The sequence below is a fragment of the Panthera onca genome, chromosome B1, assembly GCF_046562875.1.
Source record: "Panthera onca isolate mPanOnc1 chromosome B1, mPanOnc1 haplotype 2, whole genome shotgun sequence".
Lineage (NCBI taxonomy): Eukaryota > Metazoa > Chordata > Mammalia > Carnivora > Felidae > Panthera > Panthera onca.
In genome coordinates, this window is record NC_138342.1 from 34,305,636 (window position 1) to 34,324,014 (window position 18,379).

An 18,379-nucleotide genomic window follows, 5' to 3' on the forward strand; every position below is an offset into this window, starting at 1 on the left:
GGAATGCGGGGCTCATGGTTAACTACTTTTTTCCTGATTCCAACTCCTTACCATTTTTGCTCCATTGATTATCTCCTCTTAAATGGCAGCCCCATTAGAGTAACAGCTTTGAGATCAACCCAAATCCCCAGATCAGATTCCCAGCCACTGAATAGCAATGTAACCCTGAGCAAGGTTTCTAATCATTCTCTATGCTTTATTTTTCTTATGTCTAAAATAATACTAATCATTCTAGATACCTTATTTTTCTTATCTATTAAATAGAGATAGCACCATCCAGTTTGCAAGTTCTTTGTGGAATCTGTGAGATTTGAAAAATGAGTTACATAAAGGGTCCAGCCAGAACCCAAGAAATGTGTATTGAATGAAAGCATACATTGCCATTCCATTCTGTGGCTCCAGATCAAAATGTAACCATCAAAATCTAATTTGCTGAAGCTGAGCTTCATTCAAACAACAGATATGCATCAAGAGCTATAACACACAACTGAAGTCTGTCTGCTGTTGAACATCAAAGGAGGAGTTTAACATCTGCTTTTAAATGCAGGAAAACAACAATTAGTTCACAAGTAAAAGGGAAAGGTATATGATCCAACTTTATTTTCCCTACCAAAGTATCCAAGTATTAAGGGCTTACCAGCTTATGGCAGGCTGAAGCTCTATTGCAGGAGTCATACACTGGGGGAAGGTAACCCAGGAAATGGTTTTTAAATTCAGCATTTATTGATAACTCATGCTTCTCCTCGTCAAGAATGTCCAGGCGAAGTGTGCCCTTACTCTTTTTTTTTTGGCTTCATACCATCAGCACAGAGCCCAATGTGGGGCTTGAACTCACGAACCGTGAGATCATGACCTGAGCTGAAATCAAGAGTCGGTCACTTAACTGACTGAGCCAGCCCCTACTCTTTTTTTTTTTTTTTTTAATGTTTATTTATTTGAGAGGGGGGGAGAATGAGCAGGGGAGGGACAGAGAGAGAGTGAGACACAGAATCCGAAGCAGGCTCCAGGCTGAGCTGTCAGAACACAGCCTGGCATGGGGCTCGAACTCATGAGCTGTGAGATCATGACCTGAGCCAAAGTTGGATGCTTAACCAACTGAGCCACCAGGCGCCCCTGCCCTTATTTTAAAGTGCAAAACAAAGCAGTCAAAAACCACAAGAACAAGATTGGATCTGAAGGGTATTTTTATCCAACTTGCTTGCTTTTCCAGCGATCTCAAATATAAAACCTCAAAGGAGAATAACATCACGAGTCTTTGTGCAACTTCGCATTTATGGAAGAAAACCAACTCTGTGACAGACAGGCACACGCTTGTTTTTGCCACACAGCAATGTTTTGAGACCCGTTCTGCCACTATTTCACTTCCCCTCAGGCTCAACAGTGGCCGCTGGGAATAAGAAGGTCCCTTGTGCTCTATTTCCAGCACACCTGAACTTCTAGCCTACTGAGGCCATGAGAGCTATTTACAGACCTTTCCTTCCTCTTTTCCAGTAACGGTGGCAGAAGCGAGCTATGAAACTTCCCTGGGGTTTGGTTTCCTTTTTCCCAGCTCACTTATGCTACTCCCCTGGAAGATGAAAGAAACTCCAGAGTTTTTCAAAGTCCCGAGGCAATGCTGATCTCAAATAACATTTTCTTTTTTTAAAAAAGCCATAATTTCCTACTCTCCTAGGGCATACAGAGCATGAAGCAAAGCCTAAAATCCCTCCTTAGAGTTCACAAAAGCAAATGTAGTAGTTACAAGAACGTGAACTCTGGTTTAAAAACAGCAAAGGGTCATCCTGGGCTACACATGGGCTGTAACACTGAAATGTCAAATTCCAGCCCATAAGCTTACAATTTTGGCCTTTAAAGAGTATCTGAGCAAAAGTGGCTCTCATCCAAATGTACATTTTTTTTCCCCACTAAATTCCCAATGAACCAGGCACATGAACCAATTACCACAGCCTTGTTTCTTAGCCATCTTCATTTATAGACACTTGCTCGCCAAGAACCATGGAGTTCAGAAACCAAGAAAACAGGATGCGAACATAGGTAGTCTGACCCCGGGGCCTCTGCTCATCTGCTCTGAACTAGGAAAACACTTCTATTTATTGTCTAAATCTGAGTCAGTCCAGGACCAAACAAGAGTGACTATCAGCACAAGGGTTTCATGAGTTTTTGCAAACTGAGGTCCCTACCTGCATGAATGACAGTGTAACATTTTTTATGGACTCATAAATATCATTTAAGACATTTGAGTGGTTATACCTGCCCCGGCAGTGAAGCAGCAGGCACAGATTTAAGCCTCCAAAACGGACTCGCCATAAGTACATTTTAGTCTTGGCCTCAGTGTTTGATGGCAAATCACAAATTATTTCTCAGAGAAAAATGGCAATTAGGAATTGCCTGAAACTTTAGCAATCAATCTAGACATCAAATTAAAATCCAATGACTCCTTTGTACATTCTACTTAACCATAACTGCAACTGAAGCTTTACATATACAATAAAAAAATTATTGAATTTTAGGAGACAGAAAAACCATAAGAGGTTATTCATCTTATCAACATATATTTTATTAAGCAAAGAGTTATGAAAGACAAAGACAAAAAGTGAATGAGACTGGATCCCAGTCCTCAGAATCTTCCCATCTAGTAAATTAAACACAATAGTATGTAAATAACTATGACCCAATTCAAAAGGATAAAATCAGAATATGTTATCAGAGGGACTCAGGTAGGGTATTAAGGGAGTTCAACATACAGAAAAGATCACTTCTAAGCACAGCACAGTCATTAAGAGCATAAACATGAGAGTCACAGAGACCCAGGTTTGAGTCGTATCTATACCACTCTCTAGCTGTGTGGAATTAGACAAGTTATTTAACCTCCCTGAGCCTCAGTTTCAAAATCTTTAAATAATAGGATAATAGCATCTCCCTCTTTGAAGTGATATGGCGGGGCGGGGGGGGGGGGGGGGTAGCTCAGTTGGTTAAGTGTCCAACTCTTGATTTCAGCTCAGGTCATGAGCTCACCATTTGTGGATTCGAGCTCCACATCTGGCTCTGGGCTTATAGTGTGGAGCCTGCTTGGGATTCTCTCTCTCTCCCTCTCTCTGCCCCTCCCCTGCTTGCTCTCTAAATAAATAAATAAATCTTTTAAGAAATCTTAAAACAAAACAAAACAAAAAAGAACTGTTAAAGGATTAAGGAAAATAAAACCTAAGAAACCCTTACTACATGTCCCGCCACACTCTCGGGGTTAATTGCTAGCAATGGGTTCCAGTCTCTGACCCACTATTTCTCCATCTTCTGTGTCTGGTTCTTTGTCTTACCAATGCCCCTTACCTGGTCTGTCCAAAGCCCTGCCAGATCCTATTATCAACTCTCCTTTAAAGATGAGGGGATAGGGGCGCCTGGGTGGCTCAGTTGGTTGAGCGTCTGACTTCAGCTCAGGTCATGATCTCACAGCTCATGGGTTCAAGCCCCACACTGGGCTCTGTGCTGACAGCTTGGAGCCTGGAGCCTGCTTCAGATTCTGTGCTTCTCTCTGTCTGCCCCTAACCCACTCCCATTCTGTCTCTGTCTCTGTCTCTTTCAAAAATAAATAAACATTAAAAAAAATTTTAATAAATAAATAAAGATGAGGGGATAGACCTTGAGAATGGGGAATGTGCCCAATGTCATACAGTTAGTAAAAAGACCACCATGTCTACCTCCAGACTCCTAGGCTTTAGGGTACATGGTTATTTCTTTGCCTAATCTCTCCTATTATTTTATAAGCAATTAAAAAGTAGAGCACTTTATTATGCAAATTTTAAAAGGTGCCTTCTCTAAGCAGTCCCAGACCCAAGAGCATACAGTTGAGTAAGTAATGTGGCGGATGATTATCAGTCCCCACCACCCACCGCACACACGTTGCCCTTATGCAGTAAACAATCTGCATGACCTCACATGGCAACCCTGGGTCTCCAGTCTTCTCTTTTTCAGTGTATATGCCTCGCTGCCACCCAAGTGATCTTTTGTAAAAGTCCCATCTAATTATGAAATTTCTTCTACTTCAAAATGTTTATGAGAAGACCCTGGGGGAAGGGAAGGGGAAAAAATAGTTACAAGCAGAGAGGGAGGGAGGCAAACCATAAGAGACTCTTAAATACAGAGAACAAGAGCACATATTACACACTGTATGTTAGCCCATTTGACAATAAATTATATTTTAAAAATAAATAAATAAAATTTTTATGGCTATATATTGCTTAGAAACCCCAAGTCTCCAGCGTGGTACCCATGTGGCCCTCCTCTGGTACCAAGTCTCTTCAATTTCACAGCCAACTGTGCTCTCCACCACGTCCCATACCCCAGCCACGGTGGTGTTCTTGCTACTCTCTGAACACGCCATGAGCTTCCATTCGTCTGCACTTTGGCACGTGCTTTTCCTACAACTAGCTCCAACGACTCCTCCCCTTCCTCCCTATCTTCTAACTCAGCCGGCAAGACTTATTCCACTGCCAGCTCTTGCATGCAATAAAGACATTTCCCAATTGTTCCTTTCTCAGTGCACCCAAGGCATTTGTGAGTGTACATTCTCCACCAGTTTGTGGGAGTCAGGAGGATACTACACGGGCTTTGAATTGGATGGGCCAGAGTTAGAATCCTACCTCAAACATTTTCTAGCTGAGTGAAATGTGGACAAGTTACTTCCCCCACCCCGCCCCGCCCTGCCCACCTAAATTTCAATAATTCCTACCCCAAGAATTACTGTGAAAATCAAATGCCCTAATGTTATGTCTTCCACACTGGTTCAGACAGTAGAGCCACTCTAAGGGCAGAATGCATAAAATCTCAATACACTTAATTGTATCATGTGAGCTAAGATCTTCTCTAGTAGGAAAAATTAAGACCACATTATATGTCTACAGGTTTTCAAATATAAAAAAAGTATATGTTTTTAAAATCATTGCTCAAAGTTTATCAACTAAATGCTTCTTATTTGTTTACCCTTTTTTTCCAATTTGTTTATTTAACCTAACAAGTAGTAGCAGATACCAAAAGTTCAAGAAAATATAATAGGAGAAAAAAACTTAAAGATTAGAAGTTTCTATTTATAGACTTATTTGGGAGGGAATGGGTCGATAAATATCATTACTGAATTTTAGTAATCAAACACCTCATCTAAGTTCCACCCCACTGCTTGTCACATGGTACAGGCTGAATAAATGTTTATTTGAATCTGAATTCGAAACGCAGATTACATTCCTTAAAAGCAAGGGTATAACTCATTCATCTCTGAGTAATGAGCTCCTAGTACAGTGGCTGGCACATAGTAGTTGCTCAAGAAATGTTGATTTAATATATGAACTTACAACTGAGAAAGCATGCAAAGGTCTATAAAACATTGTGTCTCCAATTATTTTGGATTGCAATTTACCCCAATAAATCCTAGTCTACAGTCTATGAAATGCTCCTTTTGTACCCATCGCCACCTCATCTGAGATATTTAGAGTTTCTTGGGAGGGAGAAATATGTAGGTAGAAACCTTCCTTAGGCACAGAAATATTGATGAAGACAGCAGAGTGGGAGGAATATGTCACCTGCACTCTTGTCATATAACAAAGGAACCAAAGACACAACACGTTATACACAGTACCTGTCAGACAGTGACACAGTTTTGAGCACGTATTTACTCCCATGAGCCTCCTATCCAGAACGTGTCTGGTTACAGTAAACACCGTAGAGATTACAGAAGGTGAATCCTAGTCTTTCTGTTTGCAGATGAAAAACCTACACTATTGTATTTCACATATTTATACTATGTAACTGAAAGCCAGGATGGCCTCAAATTAAACAAAAAGCTAAGATCCCATTGTTGTACTTTCACTAAAAATGACATTGTAGATAAATATTTATTAGCATGGGAATTCATTACTTATTGGTAGGTGGAAAAGACAGGATACCAAACAATTTGAAGAATAGAATCCTCTTTCAGTACTGGCATAAAAATAAACATAATGTGCATCAAATAGAACAGTAAACTAGAAGCTTTTTTTTTTTTTTTTTTACTTCTTTTAAAATAACCCATGGCTAATTTTTCAAAAAGTGCATCCATACTTTATAAACATGATAGACCCAAGTTAACAGAAATCTACCTTAAATAACTAAATAAAATGCTTTTCTAATCACAAATACAAGAAAGAAAAAATAAAAGTAGAGGCCACAGAAATGCTGAAAAGAAGTGTGGAGGTTAATCCAGGTTCTAGATTTTGCCCCAAAACTGTGCTTGCCTCCCCCCACTGATACATTTAAGTACACCTTACAGTTTTCAAAGTACCGTCAAAAACATTCTCCTATGACTTTTGTCACTGTCAGAAAAGATTTCCTTCCTTCTCCCTTGCTCTGCCTCTCCCTTAACCTTGACCTCCATGTGAGTAGTTCTTCAGGCCTGGATTTATGTACAGCATACTTATGCGTTATAACCTTCTTCTTTTCTTTTCTTTCTTTAACCTAAAGGTCAATTATGAATGGCCTTCTGTGCATCGAAATATTCACCTATGACATCAGTTTAATAAGCAGGGATCTTTTTGCCATGGTCCCTCTGGTAACACGGGCTATCTTTAGCGTATTGGTGTGAATCAGAAGTCCTACAGATGCCTTGCCTCTACAAAATGGAAATACACCTTTTACAGCAATGGCACAAAGGGAATATTGTGGTATAATAGAAGGAAAATACCTCACCAGAGACTATGTTAAATTTTAAAGAGATGATAAATTATTTGAAAGGTGGTTTAAGTAGCTTACTTTCTGGGGGTAAATTATATTTCCAATCTAAACATCAAATACCTGGATCCTGAAGCCCAGAGAACTAATCTTTTGCCCTTTTCATTTCACTTCTGTGGACTGGCTGGTGACTTCCAACATAATCCTCTTTCAAATACCTTCCAAGATGGAATAATAAGTATACCACATAGGATTTCCTTTATGTTAAGGTTAATATGTGAATATTAAATTCAACCAAAATGAAGCCCATGAGAAAATGCATGTGCCTGACACAGCTGGTGCTCAGTAAAGGTTAGCAATTGTTATTATTATTATTAGCTAGTAATAATATACACTTCTATGAAGAATAAATCCCCGCAAGGGGAGCCTGGGTGGCTCAGTTGGTTGAGTGTCCAACTTTGGCTCAGGTCATGGTCTTGCAGCATGTGAGTTGGAGCCCCACATTGGGCTCTGTGCGGACAGCTCAGAGCCTGGAGCCTACTTCCAATTCTGTGTCTCCCTGTCTCTCTGCCCCTCCCTCATTCGCATCCTCTCGAAAAATAAATAAACATAAAACAAACTTTTTTTAAAGAATAATTCCCCCAAAACGTGAATATTTATCCACACGTTGTCCAAAAACTTAGAAATAGACAAAAGGCATTATAGGATGTGTTTTCAGGGCTAGTGCAGTATAGCAGCAGGTGTGTTCAAGGATTAACTCATTCACTAGGACTCTGTACCTTTGTTGGACTTCCTATTTACTATTGGTTCAGATATTTTACAATTTTGGAAAGGCAGATGTTAATTTACTGAAAGCTGATAACACAGATGATTCTTGTCTATTACCAATACAATACAAATGATCTCTGTTCCATAGAAAAGAAAACCCCAAAGGTTAGTTAATATCCCTGTAAAACATTAGCCAATTGTGCATCTAACCCAGTCATCTTATTCTAAGATTCTTTTTAAAAGCCTTCACAATGGGTCATATAAGCCTCTGTTGCTCAAACGCTCCTTAAATTGGCTTTATCATTTCACTGGCTCCCCTTTTAATTAATAAAATGAATACTTAAAAACTTTTTTTCAAATAAATAAAGTGCTATCATTTTTTAAGTGCCATGGACAATAGTATTTCACTACAGCCAATATTTCACTGTAACATTAAAAAATGTTTTTGGAGAAAATTCTCAAAGTCCTTCCTTTCAGTGAATTTATACTGACAGCTCTTGCAAGTTACATGCATGGTGCGTGTGTGCTGTGCATGTGCGTAATAGTTTTTCAGTACAAATACCTTATTTAACCCCAAAAAGGCTTCATAATTAATTACCCTTACCTTATAATTATTATATAATAATACACAGTTTAATTATAAGTAAATTTGTAATGCATACAATATAACAATAATTAATACTTCTATGGAACTTCTAAAGGAGAGTTCTTTTCTGCCTTTTTTTTTAGACACATTTTAACTAGCTCATGTGTACTGTCAGAAATGCAGAGGAGCCATAAGACACAAGGCGTACAAAGTTTAGGACACTACCTAGTACTTAAATGGACAAATGGTTCCTATTGTTGATATGGTGTCTGGAACATGCCGGAAAAAGGATGTGTGTGTGTGTGTGTGTGTGTGTGTGTGTGTGTGTGTGTGTGTACATGCATGTGCTTTGTTTTGCTTACAATTTTATGGGCCATTCATACTTCCACACAAATTCTACAATAAACCAGATTGACTTTATCTTCAAGGCCCATTTTACTTGTTCAAAAAGATCAGGGAATAAAACAGAACTTTAGAGCCCCAAGCAATTTTGTCTAAAAGAGAGCAAAACCATTCACACAGTGTCTCAATTAGAATATCTTAGAGTACCTCCAGAAAGCTAGAAAACAATAAAACTGATAGGCACGTCAATTCTACCGAGACCAAGTCTTAAACAAGTGATTACGCATTTTGTTTTCCTTTCTAGACAAGAAAAGAACCAAATGGATTTCATTCTTATTCTAAAAATTCTGAACCAAAGAGCCTATCTAAAAGTCTAAAACACTTGAAGCTCAGAAAACAGGACTCACTTTTCTGGCACGCAGTATTCTAATGCTTTACCTTTAATTTGTCTACTGCACATCTGATAAAAGGTTTATTGCAACCTTGAGGACTCAGTTTATGAAACCCAAAAGATTTGGCAAAATGCAGAAAGTCATCCTAATCTCTTGGAAGTTTTTTTTTTTTTTCCAAAGGTCTCTTGAGTCCCTTTCCATGTTTCAAATCTGCAAGAGCATATAAAACTTACAAAGCCAAGAAAGAAAGTTGAAAAGCCACAGACCCACAGTTAACTTCCTGAGAGGCATATAACAAGAATTTTTTTAAAACAGCAAGTTAGAAAATTACTTACTTTTTTCCCAGGTCTTTGGTACAAAGCTCAAAAGGCAAGTTCCCTTTTCCCACAAAGTCTTGTTAATTCATAGCAATCACGCAATGAGGTCAAGCAGCCCAAATATCTAAAAATTGCGCAGAGACAAAAAGTTAAAATTCAAAGATTAGAAATTAAGAATCAAGATACGTATGCTATTCAGAGTCTCTCTGCATAATTACAATACAGATTTCACTGGAATATCTAAATGATAAGCTGTGTTAGCTACTTTTCTTTCAGAACAATACTAACAAGGCCTAAATCAAGATGGTATTTTGATCTGTCATCCTATTAAGGACACTAAAGGAGGATCCAGCAAGTATTCTTGGCAATCATTCATGGTAAAAATGTCCTTCTCGGGGAGTCATAAAAAAATAACTGAGGGAGGATCTGGGCTTCTAATTATACTGTGACTTGGGAGGGAAGGTCTTCCGACATCACACTTGCCCTGCTCCACCTTCCAAAGATGAGCTCATCTCACAAGCACAGAAGTGGCTGTGAATAGAAAAGAACAGCAACAACCTAAAGAAAATCGTCAACAACTTGTAAACATCCTTCTCATGGAATCATTTAAGCACACTTCGCTTTTGCAGGTGGGAATGAGAAAATGAGTTGTGTGAACTTTTTTCTCATCAAACAGAAAATCCAAAAATTCTGTACGGTCATATCCCATTTGAAAGATAAGTTACTTCCCAACAATCTCACAAATGAATACATTGGTAATAACTCATAAGATTAAAACGTCTGGGTAGGTAAAACAGATGCCGTGGGGAAACCATAACTGAAAGTCAGCACCCCTCTCTCCAGGTTCTCCCATTCTAGGCCTTATGCTAGATGTAATTCTAAGCACGATAAACTCATTTAAAAGCCACGAGAGATTGAGAAATAGGTCAATTAGACGGAGCAAGGAAGCACTGCTAGTAGGCAGTCATAAGTGAAAAGCAGACAGAATCCCACAAACATCAATAGGCATCTTTTATTATTATTATTATTACTACCATTGTTACTGCCAGCACTTATACAGTGTTCACTCGTATGCCAGATTCTTCTCGTAAGCGTTTTACGTGTATTAACTCTATTAGTGATAGAGACAAGAGGAATATCCCCTAGACATCACTGTGTCACTACTCAGTACACTCAGTTCTGCTATAACATTTGTGTTTATTCCAAGATGGCTATGTTAGGGAACAATTTGAGCATAACTCGAATTTCACATTTGTTTATGCATGATTTCATTGCAGGAAACCCTAGGTAATAGTGTAAGATTGCATCCATGGAGAACACAGTTGCAAAAAGATACACAGAATGCACAAAGCCCATGCTTCTAACATCAACGAGCGATCCCAGTTTCCGCCCGTGTGTTACGCGCCACAGCCATCCACACATGTTGCCCCAACTTCCCTTCCAATTTGAGGTAACCCTCCTTCCACCACTTCAAGTAACTCACAACCTGCAACCATGCCAAGGCCTCAGTCTGCAAGAAAACATCAGGATTTTGTCAAGGTAAAGTGTCATAATTGGCTATACTATTTATTTATTTCTTAGCCACCTAACATGTGTAAAGTTGTGCTATAATTCTTATTCAGTTCCTATCTTATTATTTTAATGTGTCACTGATAAAGGTTTTTGAGTGTTGTGTCCCTGACCCGATTTTTCCCATAAGTGCAATGTGTTTTACTGTAGGCTTTTGCATAACATGGTGGTTTTAAGAAACACCTGTATCTTGTTTTAGCAGAACTCAGGATACCATAACTGATGTTTATAAAGATGCTTGTGATTTAAACCAGAGGGGGTAAATGGTGATTTTCATATTTTTTTCATTATGTTAAAGAGGACAGCAATATATGTAATACAATTTTAGAAAGATTCTCATTTATGTTTATAATTTTCAAGTGTAGACACTTCGTTTAAGGTAAATGAAAACTTTATGAGAAGTTCCCTAATGGTGTTAGATAAATAAGGTGCTACCACATCATTTAGGACAGATCAAGATGATAGAGTTATAAAGATAGATCCTTGCAGGCAAGAGGGCTTACCTGTAATTACTGGAAATGACAAACTGAACTGAATTAGTTTTCATTTCTTGAAACCAATCAATTGAAAAAAGACTCTGAATTTATCCTTAAAAAAGTCCAAGATATACAAAAAATGTATGTGTATGTACAAGTAAGTTTTTCTATGACAAGTAATATTATTTTAAGGAACTGTAAAAATATAAATACCCAACAAAGGGTAAACAGTTTTTTTCTAAATCTGTGAAACATTTAATAAAATGGGAAAATGTTTTTAAGCAGTGTTCATTGGAAATGCAGACTATAAAACAATATGTACAATACAGCCCCAACTTTGTCTAAAAGTATCTATAAGCTAGAAAAAAAGAAGGGAAAAAAGTCAACATTTGTATAGCTGCTAATTAAAGATAATAATATTAGGACAGAATACTTTTTAGTTTCTTTGCATTTTCTTGTGGTACTCAAATTTTTCACAATAACCACATCTACTTTTACAGTTACAAATAACAAGATACTATATAAAAACAGAATGAAGGGGGGGCACCTGGGTGGTTCAACTGGTTAAGTATCCGACTCTTGAGGTCATGGTCTTACGATTCCTGAGTTCCATCCCTGCATTGGGCTTTGCTTGGACAGTGCAGAGCCTGCTTAGGATTTTCTCTCTCTCTCTCTCTCTCTCTCTCTCTCTCTGCCCTCCCCCCCCCCCCAATCCACCCTCTGTACATGTGCATACTCTCTCTTCCTAAATAAACTTAAAAATTTTTTCTTAAAAAAAAAAGTTAAAAGAAATAGAACTAAGGCATTTGATGGGAAAAACCTCTTTTTATTACCACTGTAAGTTCACATGTGAATCCAGCCAATAAGGCCAGCCCAAGAACACAGACACCAGAAGCTTCCTTCACAAGCATTAACAGATCCAGTCTCATGACTGTACCCTTGAAAGTATTTTCTATCTCACAATTCAAGGCACACACAGTCCCAACAGGGACGTTCAAAGTATATAAATCCATTACAGAGGCCAAAATATAATTTGCTTTGACTGGCTAAAACTATTATGGATTAGTAAAATCCAGATGAAAGGAGATTTTTAATTATGTAATTGTATACAAGCTATCTTAATGTCTGAAAGAAATTTCATTCTGAATGAAGAAATTGTGTTCTGGATAAAGCTCCTTTCAAACAAGATCAAGATTAAAGAAATACAAGGGGCAATGGATTTGGGTGTAGGAATAAATGCTCCACTTGGGGGAGTTTTAAATAGAAAGTAAGAAGAGAGAGAGATTAATCTTCATGACTTCCAAAAGGACTCAGCTATATTAAAATCTTCCCAATAACAATGAAACTTGACTTTGAAAACTGTACATTTGCCAAAAATGGTGGGGCGCCTGGGTGGCTCAGTCGGTTAAGCGTCCGACTTCAGCTCAGGTCACGATCTCACGGTCTGTGAGTTCGAGCCCTGCGTCGGGCTCTGTGCTGACAGCTCAGAGCCTGGAGCCTGCTTCAGATTCTGTGTCTCCCTCACTCTCTGCCCCTCCCCTGCTCACACTCTGTCTCCACCAAAAAATAAATAAACATTAAAAAAAAAATGGTGACTCCTTAGTCCTGAGTGCACGGAGTTTGATCTCATACACTGACATCACAAAACAACTGAATGGTGAGGGTCCTCAGGGGTCAGAGGACAATTTGGTACAATCTGGCCACAACACACCTGAGTTTACTCACCTATGCCTGGCTAGCAGCACATTTAAATAATGTGTTCCTTTTCATTTTCAGTTTAACCTTCCTGGTGTACTGTCCACCCAGTCACTATTTAGAGCAATTGCTTTAATAGGATGCTCCATTGTCAAGAACGTACAGAGAATGAAAAGTCAGTGGTTGTGGATGTGTGGGTGTGGTTCTGTTTCATAAAATAACAAAGCACCCGTCGTATTCAGTGTACCCATTTGAATAACCCATCATATTCAGTGTACCCATTTGAATAATAACCATATTCCTGCCGGACAAAGTATACATGTAATAGTCTTTGTATTTTTGTTTTGTTTTTCACTTCCAAACATGCAGACTTTGGAGAACACCAAACAAAAACAAAACCCTTATGTTTCAAATTTGCTTTTGTATTTTTAAGCATTTTCATAGGTTCCCTATCAAACGGAAACAAATGCTACTGGCTTCATGTTTTGTTTTTAAGAATAGAAAAGGCAAAAGAACATTTTCCTTTTGCTATTATGTATAAAAAGAGATCACAGAGGACTATGAGTTCCAAAAAATCAGTCAATTCAAGATACCCCTCAGAGGCTCTATCACTTTATCAAATGCATGCTGATTACTTTGAAAAGTACCGGAAATTCTTGGCTTCTGAGTTCTCACAAGTTGCCGCCTAAAATGCTGCACATATGCACCTTCAACAATTTGCAACCAGGTATTATTTTTTGCAGCCAAATATTATAATCAGCAGGTCAGATATCATATTCAGTTGTGAGGATTCAAAATGAAAAGGATAAATTTTCTTTTTTAAAGGACGTGCTGAAATACATCCATCCACACATACCACACACTGACCCTGAAAATATAGAGCACTTAGGAACTCTCAGGATGGAAACTCTATTTGTTAAATCGCTCTAAGAATGAGCACATGTATAGCTCAGGGGAACACACTCCCTTGGCATTATCGGATATTAAAAAAGGGCAACCAATTTTCAGAGTCTACCTGGAAAACAAGCAGGGATTATATCCTGGGGCTCTCTAGTCACTCCCTGGGCAGAATTCCAATGTAATTTAAATTGGTCTTTGGCACATTCTCACTTCCTTGTTTGCCTCACTGTGTCACCTCTGGTCCAAAGCCCAAAGACCTTCACTTTCGATGGCCTCCTCCTCTCAACTGGTTCTTTCCTTCCAACTTGTTAACAACCCGTGGCTCCATGGGAATATTTTAGCAGAAGCTGGAGGATGGGAGAGCTTAAACAAATGATTGTTGACGTTTAACTCTGTCTAGAAAATATCCATTTTTAAAGAAAGCATGAGCACCCAAATCTTCGCTTCTAAATACCTTAGTTCATTCCAGAAATAGCTGGGACCAGCCCTGGGGCAAGGAAAGTACAAAATTGCCTAAAACATCTTACTATGCAAGAAACCAAGGAGATGCTCAAATATTAACACAGGCCTGACAAAAGGACACAGGAGCTGTCTCAAAGGGCCAAATGTGGCACAGTTTGAACAACAACGACAACAAAAAAGAATGATATGGATGAGTTAGAACACACTGAATAAAAAAAGGAACCATAAATTCATAGAAATTCATGAAATAAGGGATAGCAGGAAGCTCTTCTTTACAAAGAATGCCAGCTAATAAAACACTAAAGAAACAGCAGAAACAGAAAATCCCACTTTGCAACTACCCAGGCAGTAATTGATTCAGTCAAGGATCATTAATGGATGCTAAAACCATTAGGGCAAGGGTTTTGTGGGTCAGGATACTCACAGCCTCCGAGTATCAACCCACAGATTACTTATCATTTAAGTATGGGAAAAGGTGTCTTCATAATAGAGAATTCTGGCAGACCACTTTACCCAAGTGATGGCTGGCATAATCAATTATAGGACAACTGAATGTCACTGTTTGTCAAATGATAATCACTACGTCATATTTCTGTCAAAATGCTTAATCTGTATCTAGTCACACAGTAACAATCAAATCCAGATTGTGGTACGTTCCAAAAGACAACTGTCTTGAAATCTTCCAAGATACCAGTGCCATGAATGATAAAAACAAACAAAAACAGGGTGACTGCTCTAGATGAAAGGAAACTAAAGATATAAAATTCAATGAATGATTGTTGATGAATCTTGGATGAGGAAAGGAATAGTTATAAATGACATTATTTATTGAAATAACTGGGGAAAGTTAAATAAGTACTCATATATTATCTATGTATCAGATAATATTTCTTGGTGATAATGGTATAATGGGTTATGTGGAAGACTATTCTTATGCTTGGTAGGTACCTATTAAAGTATTTAGAACTAAAAGATCATGATCTCTACAACTAACTCAAATGGTTCAGCAAAACTTATTTACTTATTTATTTATTGCTCAGCAAAAATTACTTAAAGTGTGTGTGTGCGCATGTGTGTGTACGTGCATGTATAGACAGACAGACAGACACAAATACAGAGATAAAGCAAATTTGGCAAAATGTTAGCATTTTATATGGCAGGCATAAAAACCAGTAACCATGATCACTTGTAGGCTATCTGTATTCTGTACAACGAGAGATCATAAAGGAGTTCATGGCTGAAAGGAAAATGACACAGACAGGAATACAGTCCACTGGTGTTACAGCATTTAGTCTTTCAAAAAAACTTCTTCCAATTCATTTCTCTTCTGTAGCAATTAACTAATGGTCATTAGTTGGGAGCAAGAAGATTGAAAAAGAAAAAAGAAACTCAAGGAAGAGGATGACAAAGGGTAAAAATTAGCCACAGAGAAGTTCAGTTCTCCTCCACTCATTTTGAAGAAGACGAAAGTCTCAAGGTTTAAAAATTGTGCCTTGTTTCCTATCCTGGTGAGAAACCCTCTGTGGGCGTGGCCATTTCCACTGAGCCAGAAAGAGTCCTTCTGCAAGCTTATTGACCAAACACCCTAAGCAGGGAAGGCTGAGCACCTGATGTCATCCCAGCCCTGGTCAAGCCCAGAACACAGTGTGTCTGAGCAACAGTCCAGGGAAGCAAACATGCATTCCAGAACCATAGCTCTCAGCAGCTGCCTCAAGTTTAATGGGTTTGAAACAGAATTCTCCCCACCAAACTTGATCCCTTGTTTCTATGACCCCTTTTCTTAGTCGAGCCAGTCTCCAAATTGCAGCTTCGTCTTTCACTTTGGTTCCCATGGCCCATCCTTCAAACCCACTCTTCCTCGTTCACACCCTCGAGGCCACGTTGGCCACAGTCTCATATTTCAGGCAGAAACGGCCTCTCTTTCCTCTGTTCTTCCTCAATATTTCTATCTCCTGCACTCACTTGGCGCTTTTTTAATTGCTTTGTCATACAGTGTCAATTCTACACGCACTGTAGGTAAGTGCTCTGCTATGTTATCTCATTTAAAAATCACTGTAAGTCTGTGGAATAATTTATATTATTTTATCCCAACTTTACAGAAGAAATGGGTGTTGAGTTGAGACCATGTGTCCAAGGTCACAATTGTAACACTGACATTCAGAGCTCTGAATGACGTAAGATTCAGAGTGTTAATGCTAGCTCTACCCTAATACCTAGGTGCTTCCTATTGTTAGTTACAGCTTTAAACACTGTCCCCATGGCCTTAAATCAAGCGTGGAATCCTTGAAGGAAGAGAGCATTTCTGTACTCTCTCTAGAGTCTAGCAATACTCATAACTCATGTTCACTGGTTTACATTTCAAGACTCAGATCAGAGAGCATTTTTCTTTGTGACTTCTATCCCTGCAAAACCAACCACTCAATCCTCCGTGCTCTCTATATGCTCCTATTGTGGCAATGCACACCTTAACTGAGGGTCCGTGATGGCTGAGGGTACACATGGTACACAGTAGGCACTTAATGTTCATTGAATGAAATGTTTATGCAGGAGGCAGTTGGGTTTCTGAACAGGGTTGCTATGCCTTGCTAAAAAAAAAAAAAAATTGACCTCATTTTTATCTTTATCACATACTGAGGAGGAAATTATTTTAGGAAAGCATGACAAAGGGGAAATGAAGATGAACGGAGAGCACAGGTCTTGGCTCTTTGTGCCATATCCACTCAGCTTGCTGCCCTGGATATACTACGTTCTAGAGCTTCTAAATTTTAACGTATATGTAACATTATTTCAAAACAAATTACGATTCAGTATGTCTGGGGTAGAGCCCAAGATTCCACATTTCTAACAAGCTCCCAAGCGATGTTGATGCTGCTGAAATCCACGGGCCACACTTCTGAGTAGCAAAAGGTTCTAGACAGTTGTAGTGAAAGTCTGCCCACTTAGAGAGATGTAACAGATTGAAATAGCGAGACGTAAGATTCAGAGTGTTAATGCTAGTTATCTCTGGGCTTCTCCTTTCCACTTTTCTATAATTTCTACGAATTTTACCATGATTCTTGCTGATGGAAATAAAATTTTCAATACTATATATACAATTGCACTTAAAAACTGTACATTTGGACATTTCTCTGCACGGCTACATCTTCATTTCAGCAACAAATATGCTTAAAAGGACTAGACTTGGGAGAAAACAGGTTGGTGAATTTGGCAATTCCCTATCTACTCGTTTTAACACGTAGATTAACATAACACCACAATTATCCTTAACAGTCACCACCACAAGCATTGTTTTTCTCAGGTTCCTTTCCCTTAAAAGAAAGAGAAAGAATCCATTCAGTTGTAAGACAATAAAAGGCAAGCCAAATTAAGGACAGAAGGAAAAACAAGCAGGCACTACATACTGAATCCCTTCCAAGTGGGTCAATGGAACTGCATCAAAGTCCAAACGGAGGGGGAAATGAGGTTCTCCCAGGAGAGGCAGGGTGGGCTGGCTTTCACTATAAGGCTAAACGCAATCAATTAAAGCAGCACTCACCATCCATGCACCTGCAAGTGAGGTGGAAAGAAATGAGGCCCAGAGGAGCCCCACTTCCAAAGTGTAACAGGGAGACGTCATTAGGAAAAAAGCAATCAGAGGGGGCCCGTTGGCAGGAAAACTTTCCCCAATACCCACTTCCTTCTCCTTCACAGGAGCTCCAGTGGTTGCCAGGTTGCACAGTGGGAGTCGTAGAAGCTGCAGCCCTGGCAGGTGGGCGTTTTCACACCCACCCCGATACCTGCAGCAATTCCAGACACCTGCCCAGCCACTGGTGTCTATGACTCGGAGTGGCCGAAGACCAAGGAGGAGGCCAAGCGCCCCATGGCAGAACCAGGCATCCCTGGTTCAAGTAGCACACTTCTGAGGCTCTGCATCCTCTACTTTCCAAATCTCTTCCAGCTTACACGTAAGAGTTTCCCACCACAAGCGTCAGGTATTCGTACCACAATCCCACTCACAGTCCTAAACAACTTTTGCCTTCAAGAAATATTGTGAAACTCACTGTGAAATTATCCACAGGGACTGGAACTGAGTGTCCCAAAGGCTTATCTATACAACGGAACCAAAAATCACTTCTGCGTGTCTACACAGAACCATTTTAAGGATGTCATTTCACATCTGTGAAGTTTCGACATTGGGCT

At 39.1% G+C, this 18,379-nt stretch overlaps 1 protein-coding gene across 11 annotated transcripts in view; it reads right to left on the reverse strand.

The window, feature by feature from the left end:
* Positions 1-18,379, reverse strand: part of APBB2 (amyloid beta precursor protein binding family B member 2) — a 381,485-nt gene that overhangs the window by 256,377 nt on the left and 106,729 nt on the right. For 10 of the 11 annotated variants that reach the window (XM_078446165.2, XM_078446164.2, XM_078446173.2 and 7 more), the window contains one exon: positions 9,117-9,222. The exons of the other annotated variant lie outside the window; for it this stretch is intronic. The gene's annotated coding sequence lies outside the window, so the exon portion shown is untranslated. The remainder of the gene's footprint in view (positions 1-9,116; positions 9,223-18,379) is intronic. 11 annotated transcript variants of the gene reach the window in all.